Below are 14,925 nucleotides of genomic sequence, written 5' to 3'. Positions count from 1 at the left end.
CTCTGGATGTTTTAAGATTTTCTCTTTATCCTGGTTTTGAACATTTTGATTATGATGTGCCTTGTTATAGTTTTCTTCTTCATTTTTCTTGTGCTTGGGATTTCCTAAGATTCTTGTATCTGTGGGATTATAGTTTTTATGAAATTTGGAAAAATTTTCATGAATTATTACTTACCCCTCTTCTTTCCTCTTCTTCCCTCTTCTCTTTTCTGCTACTCTTGGACTCCAACTGCACATACGTTAGATTCCTTGAAGTTGTCCCTCAAATTAATAATATTCTTTTCTTTCTTTCCCTTTCTTTTTTCTTTCTCTCTTGTTTCTTTCCCTCCCTCCCTCCCTTTCTCCCTCCCTTCCTTCCTTCTTTCTCTCTCTCCTTCCTTCCTTCTTTCTTTCTTTCTTCCCTTCTTTCTTTCTTTCTTTCTTTCTTTCTTTCTTTCTTTCTTTCTTTCTTTCTTTCTTTCTTTCTTTCTTTCTTTCTCTCTCTCTCTCTCTCTCTCTCTCTCCTTCTCTTCTTCTATATTTCATTTTGGGTACTTCTTTTTGCCATGTCTTCAAGTTCACTAATCTTTTTTCTGCTCTATCTAACCCAACATTAATATAAATCATTTTATTTTTATCTCATAGATTGTAGGTTTTTGCTCTAGAAGTCTAATTTTCATCTTATTTTAATTGTTTTGTGTCTCTTCTTAACTTTTGAACATATGGCATGTAGAGTAATGACTGCTTTAATATACTTGTCTGCTAATTCTGACATCTGTGCCAGTTCTGGTTTGGCTGTGGTTGATTAATTTTGTCTTCATATGGTTTACATTTTTCTGCTTCTTTATATACATCATGCATTTTGTTGGATTACATGCATTGTGATGGGTATTTTATATTCCTGGAAATATCCTTGAGCTTTATTCTGGGGTGCAGGTAGGTTACTTGGAAACAGTTTTATCCTTCTGAGTCTTGCCTTTACCTTTTGTTAGGCAGGACCAAAGCCATTGCTGCTGAGGCAAAACCTTTGTGTGTAATCCACCCAGTGTCTTGTGAACCAGGTTTTCTAGTCTGATTGGAAATAGTCACTGTTCTTCACCCTCTATAAATGTCAAACGCTGTTCTCTCAAATCTTTTTGGATGGTTCTTTTCCTGGTTTGGGGAAAGATTTACTCTAGTAAATATTCAAGTGGGATCTTATGAAAATTATCAGATTTCTCTGCCTGTGCACACCTCTCTCCTTTCTGTTACTCTGTCCTATGAACTCTGGCTCCCTTTGGCTCCTTGAACTCTCAGATTCAAATGCTTACCTCAAGGCATCTGCTGGACTCTTCCTGTGTGCCTGACCCCAATTTCACCCTGAACATTGTCTTAGGACAGGACAATGAGGCAATCATAGGGCCCACCTTATTTTATTTTAGTCTTTTGGGGATCACTGTCCTTTGTTGCCTCATGTTCGGTGTCCCAAAAGCCATTTTTTTCCCATATTTTACCCCCTTTTTTTGTTTGTTTCAGAAGGCAGTAAATCCAGTTCCTATACTTACTACATCAGAATCAGAAATCTTAATGTTATCATTTTAAATATTGATAATTTTCTTTTATTTAATGATGGAGGGAATGGAAGGATAAAGCTATGAAGAATGGTGAAGAAGAGACAATTGTTGGAATGAGGTGGGAAGAAATGATTTAATTATTTAATCTGCTATTGATTGATACTCTTTGCCAGACTCCTGTGTGTATTGGGTGGAATAATTTATAGACCTTGCCTTCAGGAAAAATGCCCATGATCTGATGGTGTGGTGGAATAGTTTAGAGTTTTTTTTAATCAGGAGATACAGTTGCTGAGACAAAGCAGATGTTTCATGTTTCCAACTATGAAGAATTAAAGTCATTTAAAACATTTTCCATTGAATGCAATTATAAATGCTTTACCAGAAAGAACTACAAATCAGGGTAGATTTGTTCAGCCCTTAAGGGAAATGATGGTTCATTGTGTGAGGAGGTTGTAGGAAGGAGCATGAGATCTGGGGTCCGAAAACACACATATGAGCCCCCTGGGCCCTCTGCCCTCAGGGCGTATTTGTGCCTGCATGTGAGTAAAATGGGATGAAGGCAGGCATGTTGGCAGGTTTTCATGGGGTTCACATGTAGAGTACCCAGCATGGTGCCTAGCATCTAGCAGGTTATTAGCAAATGTGGTCCCCACTACTTTGTGCAGAATGAGCCTTGCATTGTCTTTGCACAGCCCGACTCTCTGATGGGCACTTCCTCATGATTCCAAAGTCCACACATGTGCCAGTTAGACTCTCCCCAGAAAGGAACTGAGGGGGCTTTGGTTTATGCACTGCATTCTGAGAGGTGCAGTTTCTGGCTCTTATTAGACCCCTTGTTCATTGGGAGTCACCCTCTGTTATAACCCTAAGAAAGACGAGTCTGAAGGCTTAGAGGAATAGCAGGAAGCAAAAAGGAGGTGCCGCTATCTCTAAGACATTGCTTCCAACCTGCCTCAAAAGTGTCTTCTGCTGGGGAATTGAGACTAAAGGACAGAGAAAGCAGCCCAACATGGGGCCTGAGGACAGGGCCGCCTGAGGCCAGGGAGGAAGAGAAGGACTGAGGACCAGGAGAGGCATGAGGACAGGGACAGGAGGACTCCTAACCAACAAGGGGTCAATGGAGACCAGGGTTCAGGTATCCCAGAGGAGCCAGGATTGGGAGTTCTCAGAACACTGCCATTCATCTGTGTGTGTGTGTGTGTGTGTGTGTGTGTGTGTGTGTGTGTGTGTGTAGGGGTTGACAGGCATATCTCAGAGCATTGGCTTGGTGACCTCAGTGAGCCCAGCACACCATCAACCTGGGGCCTCTCTGTGCTCCGTGTGAGTAACAGGTAGCATTATCTCAGATACAGCCTATCCTAAGGGGGCTGGCTGGTACCTGAGCTGACCCATGCCACAGCTTAGGGCTCAGGCTGGCTCATCCTGCTCCCTACCCACCCCACCCCCACTGCCCAGGTATTTTCAAATTAATCAAAGGAGCTGGCAACGAGGAGCAATGGAGGACTCCTAAAGTGCTAGGAAATTTCCATTCACTTTTCTTAACATTTTAAGAATGCCCGGGGTAGACATTGTTGAACCCATTTTATGTAAGGAGACCGAGGTTCACAGAGGTGAAGGGACTTGTCCAATGTCCTGGATACGTCTTAACTTGGATTTGAATTCGAATCTCTCTGCCTCCAAACCTCAATCTTTCTAACATACCCCACAGTTTCTCTTCCTTTTTCAGATTTAGTCATGTGGTCCTCACAGGCCTCTAAAACACAGCTGGAGTAGGTGTACTTAGAAAGCCAGCCAGGGAATGTCAGTGACATCCTGCAGAGTCCTGACACCTGCGCTTTCCTGAGCAGGTATGGGGAGCAACCGTTCCTTCTCTCCTTGCCAGAATAGGCTAGCCTTTGTGACCATAACAAACAGCCCTCAAATCTCGGTGATTCATTTCTTGTTCAGACCACATGTTCATCATGGGCTGGCCTTGGGGTGCTGCTGGCCAGTTGTCATCTTCCTCACTCCAGGAACCAGGCTGAGCAGCAACCACTTCCCATAATGCTGTTGGCAGTATCGGTAGAGAAGCAAGAACCAGCTCTGAAACTTTTGCCTGGACTGAATACATAACACAACTGCTTGCATTTCATTGGCCGGACAGCAACGGTCCACAGTGGATGCTCTGTGATGTCCCATGAAGGATGACTTTTGGAGTCCCCGTGGTGCTCCCTGTGCCTGAGCTGAGCTGGGGGTGCTCAGGGGAGAAGGGCCCTGCTCCCTGTCTCCAGGAGCTCACTGTCTAGTGGAGGCAGTCATAATCCCAAGGAAGTGAGAGTGAGAAGGACTGTGTGTGACATGGGTGCATGCAGGGCTGTGGGGTTCATGGGAGCGGTGATGTGTTCCGCCTAGGGAGAACTGCAGAGGGGGCAACATCTGAACCCTCAGCTCAAAGATGAGAAATCCCCAGCATTATGCAGGGAAGGAAGGGGCTTCTGCAGTCTGAGGGACAGGGTGTGCATGGAGACCAAGAGCATGGTGCTGACTGAAGCCAGTGGTCTGTGTGCTTAGAGCCCAGGGGTGTAAAGGAGTGTGGTGGAAAGGGGAAGAGGCTGGAGAGGTAGGGGGAGCAGGAGTGAGGCTTTCCTGGTTTGGCTGTCTCCTGCTGAGCTGTGGTTGTGGAGTTCTGGCCAGTGGGTATGCTGGACACTGGGTTCCCCTCCCCACATGCATCAACCCAGCCTGGGTTGCTCCAGGCTGCACAGTGGGTCTCAACCCTGCTCCCCTGCCAGCAGCCTCTGTTGTTCACCCTGGGGGGATGAATCAGCTCCATTTTTCAAGAACAAAAGCTCCTGGGTTGCCAGGGAGATGCAGGGGCTGCTGCTTGCACTTCCTGGTGCTGTGGTTCGGTGTCAGGAAGAGGTGGGCACAGAGCTTTGGGGTCCTGTCCTGAGCAGGGTGGGGCTGCATCGTGTAGCCGCTCCCCAAGTCCTCCTGGTTGAATGGGGCTCTCTGTGGGTCAGAGCTGAGCAGAGGCTCTAGAGTAGGACAGCCTTGTGTTTGAACATGGCTCAGCTGGTTGATGCGCATTTAAGGACCAGATGTGGTGGTTTGGGGGTTGTTGATGGCACACAGGAGTGTCACGTGTGTGTGTTCTCCATGGTAGGGTTTGGGGGAGCAGGAGGGGTGTGCTTCGGGAGCTTTCTGATGAGGTCATAGGTGCTGTGCATTGCGGGGTTGATGGCGGGTCCTGGGGTCACAGGTGTGCTGGGGAGGAAGTGGTGTGGGATGTTTGGAGATTATTGATAGTGTGGTGAGGGATGGGGATCAGTGAGGGTAGGGTGGGTACTGTTGGCCCCGGGGGTCATCAGTGACTGTCCCTGAGCTCTGAAGTGTCTGTTTCTTGTCTGAGCACCCAGTGGACAGCTTGGGCCTGAGCCAAGGTTTACCTGGACAGAGAGGCATTTCTGGGGGCTGGCTCTGGGGGCCAAGTGGAGAGGCTGAGCCAGGGCTGCAACGAAGCAGGGGCCTGGGAGGCTGGGCTGTTGCTCAGCCACTCTGCAGATCTGCAGGGTCATTACTTGCCATTGTCACCCGGGAAAGTAACAGAATGAAAATTAACTGTCGGAGAAGATTGATGTGTTTGATGTCTAACCAGGAGCAGCCTTTTATTGCTGCAAAATGTTGATTTCCTCTCTCTGCCAAAGGCAGGTAAGTCTTAGTGGCACTGAAGGAATACAGACCCCCGGTCAGAACCTTACAGAAAGCACGGCCTGTGGGGCCCACCTCTCCTCCCTCCAGCCTCCAAGGCTGCAGGGGCACGACCCCGTGTCTGATCTCACTCACAGGCGAGAGCAGGCCCTGGGCAGCCAGCCACATGGCAGGGCTGGTGGAGAGCCCTGGGGCTCTGAATTCAGACACAGCAGGGTTTAAATCCAGGCTTGGCCACTTAGACGTTCTGTGCCCTGGGCAAGCCTCAGTGTCCTCATCTGTAGAATAGGAGGATGTATGTAACCCAGTCTTAGACTCCGAAGCGCTCGGCACAGCGCCTGGCACAGGTTATTTGGGGGATGGCCTGGATCTCACTGAAATGATCAGAGACTGATGTGATCGCACACAAAGCACTTTCTCAGGAGGAGTATCAGTTGAGAGTGAGCATGAGATTGAGGGCAGGATGCAGGTCAAAAGAGAGGGAGCCATCCAGGAAGCAGAGAAGGAGGCCAGTGAGGACAGTTCTTTAAGCTGAGACTGTCCAAGGCCGAGTGTCAGGAGCTCACACTTAACAGGGGCTGGGCAGAGTGAGCCATTCAGCCTGAAGGCCATGCAGGAGGCATCAGCAACCCCAGTCGGTGCCCCTTGTGTGGCCAGGGAGCGTCTCCTTGCCCACGGTACTTTATTTGCTTAAATGTAGGCAGGAAGGCAATGGCTGGGCAATGCATCTCCCAGGCCTTGTTGGCAGATGGCAGTGTTCAGGGGGCTTCCTGGGGGTTAGGAAACAGCCATCCTTCCCTGGGAGCTTCTGGCTGGCAAAGGGTGCAGTTGATCGCAGGTCGAAGGGGCTTCCTTGTGTGTGAGGCCGAGGAGGAAGGGGCAGTAGTGATGTGGTGAGCAAGCGTGTGGGAGGTCTCTGTGTTGAGCATCTGTCTGCCCACATGCCTGCCTCTCTGTTGCTCTGAAGGAGGCAGGGGCTGGGCCTGCAGCTGCCTGGGCAGAGCGGCTCCTGTGTGGGACACAGCTCTCCTGTCTGGTTACAGACCCACCGCTTCATTCCCCACCCACCTTGACAGTCAGCGTGGGGCATCGGGCCAGGCTCTCCTGAGCGAGAAGATTGTGGAAGTCTCATTGTCCAGGCAGAGCAGCGAGCCCTCTGGGAGGTGGTCAGGGAATGGCCCTGGCAGGGGACAGCCCCTAGAGGGGTGTGGTGAGCTCAGGCTGGGTTTGAGCTGAGCAATGATGCATCCAAGGAGCCTGCATCCAAAGCTGCGTGGTGGTGGTGGGCGTAGCAAGGAGGTGCCACCCTGCCCTGGACTGGTCTCTAGCCTGTGAGGCAGAGTGCAGACTCCAGCCCTGGGGGATGGGGGTACAGGATTCCTAGGGGCCAACAAGATATAGGGAGGAAAGGCAGGCAGTTTCGGCAAGTTTCCATGCCAAGGAGATGCAGCTGAGACCCAGAGGGTAAAAGAAAATAACAAATGAAGAACAAATGAGCAAGAAGTTGCTATCCTGCAGAGTGGAGGAAATTAAAGTTTGAGGCACCCCAGGTTTGGCCTGCCAGTGGGATGGTGCTGCAGCTGCTGGGATGGGAGAGGAGGGTGCCCAGCTGGGATCATCTGTGGGCCACCCTGGCCTGGCATTAGGTAGAGAGACTGGTAAGAACCTTGCTGAAAATGAGGGGACTGGGCATCCTGAGGTCTCATGCTGCACACAGAAAAACTTGACCTGGGGGCGGGGCAAAAGCCTGGATTCTGTTCCCAGCTCTGCGATGAACTTGCTGGGGGCCCTGGACAAGTCCCTTCCTCCCTTTGGCTTTTAATTTGCTCCTTTGTAAAATGCAAACCATGTATTTTTTAAAAAAGGGCTTTCTAACTTTTTCAAGCAGTGGGACCCTTAGTTCAAATGAAATGTTCTAGGACCCCTTCTATCCTTAACTGAGTGAAGCAGGTGGAGTGGGTGGGGTGGGGGATCTGGGCAGTGCTCTGCCCACATGCGCCCTTATTGCAGGACACAATTAGGACCCAGTGGTTTAGCCTATTTCCAACACCCTGCTTACAAACACTTGCCCTAGGTTTCTAAAATTATGTAGACTTTAAACCAACTTTTACTGAGCACTTGATACATGCCAGGCACTATTCTAAGCACTTTACAAATATTAACTCATCTAATTCTCACAACAACCTTAGGAAGGAGGTGGGGAAACTGAGGCACAGAGAGGTGAAGTGACATCTCAAAGTCACACCGCTAGTGAGTGGCCCAGCCAGGATTACAGCCCAGGCAGCGGGGGCTCACATTTGAATTTTCCCACTGTTCCTTGCGGCCCGTAGATGATAGCAGAAAGAGGTGGCTTATTCTGCTAAGAGAAAGGCCACCCAGCAGGTAACTCGGGGACTGCGGCTGCACGCTGTGACCCCAGACAGATAGTCTCTGGAGAATAGGGGGCCTGGATCTGGATGAGCTGGGAGAGCCTGGGTCCTGGCTGCTGCGCTCTCCATTTCCCAGCTGGGACCGCTGAAGCCCCAGGGTGTCAAAGACGAGTTTATAATGGCAGCAACGCACACGTTGGCACCTAGGAAATTGAATGCGAGAGTTTCTCCGCCAGGCACACACTCTAACCACCAAATTTATTTAAGCAGATAAAATGCAGGGGGTGTAATGTCAGATTAATGGATAAATAACCGTTCTGGTTTTTGGCAGGATGGTGGGGAGCGGCAGTGAGAAGCCTCATTATGTGCTGCTCTGCCTTGAAGAACAAGGCTCGCGCTGCAACCCCAGCACACGGGCCCGCGAACAGAATGTTAAATTGTTGGAAATGGCTCCCCTTCACTCGCAGAACAAAGATGTTTTCTCCAGAATAAATTGACTCCCTCTCTGCACCCTGAGTCCTGGTTTCCACAAATGCAGCCTATGGTCCCGCTCAGCTCACCGCGGGAGGAGGGAGGCGTGGGCCTGTGAACGGGCGACTGGGAACGGGGCGCTTGGGGCGCTTCCTGCTGGGCTTATGGCACAAGCCCTGGGGGATTTCTGGCTCCTGGGCTCTCTTTCGCCAGGTCTCTGTGGCTTTGGGGGAAAGGAGCCAACCTGCAGTTGTGTGGACAGTGTAGGAATTTGGAGGAATGGGGTAGGAACTAGGGCTGGTAGAGAGGCAGCGTCTATTGTGGTTATGAGTGTGTTTGATGTCCCTGGGGTCTGCGTTTTACTCACCAGCTGTGCAGTCTTTAGGCGAGTTATTTAACCTCTCTGAGCTCAGTTGTTATCAGAGAAATGGGGATAATAGCCCCTCCTACATGAGATAACACACAATGAATGTAGGACCTTGGACAGCGCCAGCAAACTTCTGCGGGGTGGAGCCTCGGGTGCAGCTCTGTCAAGGCTCTGCCTTCTCTTTTTGCAAACTTGATGCCCAGGGAAGAGGGGTGGGGAGTGGGGACCCAGGAGGCTGCTAAGCTGCTGGGCCTTGACCCTGTGGATGAGTCAGGGCCCAGGCTGAAGGACCCAAGCTCCTCAAGGTGTCTAGCAGTACAAGGCCCTCTCTGGCTCCCCAAGATCTGCCCAATGCCTGGCAGACCCCTGCTTGGGTGGGACCAGAATCTCAGGGGAAATTTGGCTTTGACGTGGGGCAGAGTTAAAGACAGAGATTTTGAGCTGCTGCCCTGGCTGCCCTAGGCTCTGTAGGAACAGGGCTCAGAGAGGCTGCTCGGGGAAGAGGAACTGCTTTCTGCTCCAGAAGAGCCCTTTTCTCCCTCGCTTTCCTTCTTCTAGAGGCTACATGAGGCAGTGGAAAAGACATAGGCTTTGAGGTCAGACTCACTGCTCTCACCCCCCAGCTGTGTTACTCTGGGCACATTGTTTCCTCTCTGAGCCTCAGTTCTGTCACCCGCAGACACTGGAATAATACTTGCAGAGGTCTGGAAGACTGACGATGGAGTGCGAAGCTCCTGAAACAGTGCCTGGCACACAGCAGTAATGTTCTATAGCAAATATTTATAAAGCGCCTACTCTGTGCCTGGCCCTGGGCTGGTCTCCAGAGATGCAGTGGTGAGCAAGGCAGCTGTGTTGTGGCCTCTAGGGGCTGCACTGGGGAGCAGGGCTGACCTGATGCTGGTGGCTGCCTGGTTGCATGCATGTCCCTGCGTGCTACCTGTGTGCACTGGGCCTTCAAGGGTAAGTGACCTGGGAGTCTATTGCCTCTGACAGGATCTGGCCTTTAGGGCAGTGGGCTACCTCTATCTTGCTCTGCCTTCCCCTTACTCCTCACCTGCTCCATCTGAGCTTCTGTTTCATCCAGCCTAGAGGCTGGAAAAGGAAAGTTCAGAAAGTGCCCTGGCCTGGGCTGGGTCAGATGAAGCCTGTTTTGGGTCTTTGGGGCACAGGTCCCTGCTGGTTGATGGAGCAGCTCCCAGCAGGTGCCTTCGGGCACTCTTCAGGCTCTAGGGTCCCAAGTGGGCAGAGCAGACGAAGTCCCTGTCCTCGTGGAGGTTTCTGTCTTCTGAGAAGTGACAGTTACCATGCATTTTCCCAATGTCAGGTTCAGTGCAGACACTTTTCACATCTAATTCTCAGCATGGAATGGGTGGTCTGTGGCCAGCTTTGACCCTGACCCGCTTCCCAGGCTGGCAGGTCCTTTGTGGGCTCCCTCCCTCCTAAAGTCCTGCAAGGCCCGCCAAGGGAGCGCTCTGGCCTCAGCTAGGATGGATCTGAACTTGACTCGGTCCTGTTATGTGGTGAGTCATATAAGCTGTCTGAGCCAGTTTCCTCATCCAGAAAATTGGGATGTTGCTTGCATCACCTCCTGCGGTGTGAGGAGGGAGCCACTAAATACAGAGCTGTTGTGGGGCTTGTCTGACCTGGCTGGGTGTTTTGTTCACTGGGAAGTGGGCTTGGAGGTCCCAGGCTGTGTCCCAGGGTGGTAGCCACATCCTCTGCAGCCCCGGCCCCTCCCTGCCTTTCTTCTGGTTTTGGAAACCTGTTTGGGGTGGGCCAGGCTCCCTAGGGAGCGCTCCATCTCCCACCCGCTGGGTCTTTGTTTAGCTCCAAATTAAAGCCAAAGCAGAAAACACAAAACATTTCCTGCTTGGAGAGTGAAGGAACCCTCTGTCTTGTCAGCTCCAGAGGCACCAGTGAGCGTGGGCAGGTAATTGTGGAGTCTGGCTGCGGGGTCTCCTCTGGGAGGCTCGCTTTCCATCACTGTCTGTGTCTGTTATCATGGTCATCACATTCCCAGGCAGACACTGGGGAAGCGGGGCTAATGGGGGTTTTCAGTTTTCTGGAGATTAGCTCGCACCTCCACTCACTCGCTTATTCTACTGGCCCAGCTCCTTATAGCCCTCCTTGCCCTTACCTTGAGCCTTCTGTGATGTCAGCTGGTATTTGTGTAGTTCATTTCAGTGTGTCTATCTGTGTCCCCACTGAGACCATGAACTCCCGAAGCCCTGGCTGGAGTCCAGGCAGACGTGCACTACAGGAACCATTAAATAAACTCAAATGAGGAAGGCAGTGGGTCACTTTGGTGGAGTACAGGCATCAGAGGCAGACCTGGCTTCTAAATCTAGCTCTGTCACTTGCTGTGTGACCATGGGAAAATTACCTAACTTCTCTGAGCCTCACTTTCCTCATCTCTAAGGGTGATGGTGGTACTCGTTGGTTGTAAGGTTTCTATAAGGATTATCACAAAATAATACCCACAGTGTGTAGCTTAATGCCTGGCACATAGTCAGTGCTTCAAAATGTTGCCTCCGAAGTGGCAAGAAGCTATGTGGGCAGTGCCTGAATTTCCCTGGTGAAGACAGATGAGAGAACAAAGCCTAGGAAAGGAAGGGTGAATGTTGCCCAGGCCACTCCACATAGTTCCCGTGGGTGGGAGCAGACTCGTGACTCTCTTAGAAACAGGTGGGAACTGACTCACACTAACCAAACTCATGAGAGACTGAGTTTTGGCTGAATACATGCCAGGCCAGCATATTAATTCACGGGGAGAAACCACTGCCTGGGCTCTCACATGCTCCTCCAATGAGAAATCCCAGTCCGGGAGTTCAATTTCAGCCAGCTTCTCTGTGAGCTGAGTGATTGGGAGCTTCCCACATCCATCGCTACAGGGGTGACCTTACTGGGTGGGCTTAAGGAGACTTCTTGATCACTGTTTGGAGCCTGCTCTGGAAAGAGGTCAGGGCTTGACCTCTCGCTGGCCTCCTCTGCTCTCTGTGCTTCCTTACTGGCCTCTGATTTCCATTCTCTCCTTCGTCTTGCCTTTGCCTCCCTTTCTCTCTTCTCATCCCCTCCCCTATAGGTGCCCCCACCCACAGATGTACACCATTAGGGAAGCAGCTCCAGCTGGACTCCACGCTTGATGAAGTGAGTTTGAAAAAAATTTACTGTATTTTCTGATTTGAAACTTTCAGATTTCTTCCCTGATGTCAGTAGTGCCCCTGGTTTTCTTCTAAATGAGTATTTTGTGTTTATATACTTTTCTATATAATTATAGATTTATATGATTTCATATTCTTTAATGATTCAAAAACATTTCATCTACTGCACACAGATACTTTGCAGACACAGATGAGGAAGGATGGGCACTAGACCATCCTCAGCAAACATGGGCAGATGCAGATTTATGACAGAGAGGAGGGAAAAAGACTGCGGAGGTCCTGGAGTAGCCAGAACTGTCTTTATACTTTTGGGGTAAACTGCTGAGATGACAGCTTGCAAAGAGGTCAGCTTGGGCATCTGCCCTGGGCAGGGCTGGCCTCATCAAGGAAGTGAATCCACATTCTTACGTGTTCTCTTACGTCTTTGCGGGTGTAGCTGTGGGGTACCCGTGACAGACTCCCCTTGTCTGGTCTGGCACCTGTCAGCACTCCCCTGCAGGAGGCCACAACGGCACCGTTTCCTCATCGGAGTATCTCACTCTCTTTTTCTTTGAAATCGAACCATTACTCAGTCATGAAACTTAGCATTACTTTCTGTGCACAGACTTGTCCTTAGAGTGTGTCTTTTTGATTTCTACTCTCAGTTCTTTGTTCAGTTCCAGGAACTCTTCTGCTGGGCTTCTGAAGATAGAGATGATCTGCTGTTTCTCGTGTCTTCTTTGGGGATAAGAGCCCCTGCAATGGGCTTCTTCCAGCATTTCCTCCTATATACTTGTCATCTTCCCCACTCATTTACTCTGTATCCTGGATATGCGTGGTAGACTGTCCTGTTGTTCAAAATCTCCTCTATGGGAGGATTTATTGGCTGCTCTGATGATGTCATTCCTGGTCACGTGACTTGCTTGGCCCAATGAGATAGGGGTGGGCATGACATAAGCCTCTTCTGAAGGGAAGCTTTAGGGGCCATCACGTGATTCTGGCATGTTTGTTGTTCTCTCTGCCGTGAGAGAGGAGAGTCGCTCCCTCAGCCGGGATCAAGAGAGCTGCAGCCAACCTGCAATACACATGCAGTGTGAGGGGAAAATAACCTTTTGTTGATTTAAGCCTCTGAGATTTTGGGGTCACTTGTTCTGACAGCACATCAACTTAAACTGACTAATACAATACTAACACCAATGTTTCTCAAGTGTGTTTTTTGTTTCACTGGTACAATTTTTTTGGTAGTGCCAATTCTGTTTTTCACTGCTTCCAACAGTGGTTTTATTAGAATCACAGACATTAATTCTATTCTGAACCCTAGTTTTCAGTTGATGTAACATGTATATTTGTTTCTCTCTTCGAACACAACTGGTAGCATTTTTGGGAAAATCTTCTTGTGCTCTATGTATGAATCTATTTTAGGGTTGGCCATGACTCTGCTTTTTTTTTTTTTTTTACTTGGATTGAAGAGATTTTATTTTTTTTTTTAAAACTATTTACTCATCTTTACCTTTTTCTGTTGTTCCTTCCTGTTTTGCTGAGGAACCAGTAGACTCCTTGGGGTAGGAAGCTGCATTGTCAGGCTGGAGGGGGACACCCACCCCAGGACCTCGGTTGGCAGTTAAAGTGTGTGATTTGAGGCTGGGCCTGTTTTTCACTCACGGCTTTTGGTCTCCCAGTGATGCTCTTTCTCAGTGATTGCAGACGGTTTTAATTGGATCAGAGGGAGAAAGCCCTTGGCACTGCTCCCCCGCCCTTTGTTTTCCTGGAGATAATCCCTTTAGCTGCCTGGAGCCGGCTCTTATGCCACCTTCTCACCTGGCCTGCCTCTTCCCAGGGTCCCTCTGGTCCCCTCAGCCATGCCCCCTGGTGAGCGTCTGTGTCCTCTACACCTGGCCTGGTTGTCCCCTTCCAGGCCTTCCCCATAGCACCACTGTCCCTACTGAATTACAGCCCAGGGTGGAACTCAGCTCTCAGTTGATGTCTGGCCCGTTCCCTCCTTATCCTGGGTGTCCCACTGTTAATTCACCCAGCGATGGCCGCATCAGTCTGTTGACTCAAATTCAGCTTAAAGGTGGCTGAACCCAAATCTTTCTTTCACAAGCTTCTCACTGTGTCTTCACCTCTTTTTATGCCTTTGGCCTTCAAAACCTCCAGGCCTCGATCTGTGTCTGTTTGGCTGAATATGGTCCATTGCTCCTTATAACTGAGACCATTTTGGTGCCCAAACACTTCTGTTTGATATTGTAATGATCTCTTCAGAGAGATCAGTAGCAAACAATGTCCTCTGCCACATCATTCATAAAAATGTTGAACAGACAAGTCTTAGGACTGAGCCCTCAGGCACATCACTAGAGACCCTTTGCTGGTTGTTATGAACCATCCTACTTTGGATCTGGTTAGTTTCATCTCTGAATCCACCTAATGGTACTGGCATCTGGCCCACCTCAGTGGACTGTGGAATGCTTCGCTGAAATCCAACCCTACGTCAAAGGCTAAAGGTGTAGACTCTCCAGGTGAGGTCAGTGTTGGGCAAGAAACAGATCTAACATTCCCAAGGGTCATTGGGCAGAGGTGAATGAAGAGGAGCCAGCCAGGGATAAGGAAGCACTCAGGGACTGGCGGTTGCAGGGAGCTGCCCCATCTCTGGGCCTGAAGGGGTGGGGGCAGGGCAGTGTGTGACTGAGCCTGAGAGAAGGAGGCCACAGGGAGAGAGGGGCTGCCCAGGGGGAGCTATGTCCCAGATGGTGGAACACAGGTGCTGCAAATCCCGCTCCACCTCAGCCCTCTGATCGCCTGCTCATGCCTCCCAGCAGCTAAAGCTGAGTAGAAGCCAGGAACCAAGGAAGCCCAGGAGTGGAGTCCCCGGAGGCCAGGCTCACAGGGCACACAGCAGGTGGATCGGGAGGTGCGTGCAGAATAAGCAGCTCACCAGGTCAGGCGGTGCCCGTGTGCGCCTCCACAGCAGTGCAACTAAGCTCCATCTGGTGCAACACACAGTTACTTATAAACATCCCGGACAATCTCGTGAGTCACATGTTTGTTTGGGGGCTGATCCCCCGCAATGGAGAGAGGGCTTCTCTGCCTGTCATCACTTGTGGACTCTCTTGCCAACAAGGTGAATTTAATTGCAGTTGCGGAGATGTGTTGACATTTACATCATTTGGCAAATTAAATGCCTGTGGGAGCTAGCTGGACTGTTCTGAGCCCCTGCTTGGGCCAGACACGGTGGCCTCAGGCTGCCGAGACGGGGAAGAAGAGCAGGCAGAGCCCCCCGGAGTGGGAGGGGCTGGATGGGAGATCATGGAGTTGTCCCTCTGCCCAGGACTGTTCTGAGCAAGACATACAGACATGGT

Source organism: Vicugna pacos, chromosome 11 (genome assembly GCF_048564905.1).
Source record: "Vicugna pacos chromosome 11, VicPac4, whole genome shotgun sequence".
NCBI lineage: Eukaryota > Metazoa > Chordata > Mammalia > Artiodactyla > Camelidae > Vicugna > Vicugna pacos.
The sequence above is the reverse complement of the archived record's forward strand: the minus strand, read 5'-3'. Positions refer to the sequence as shown.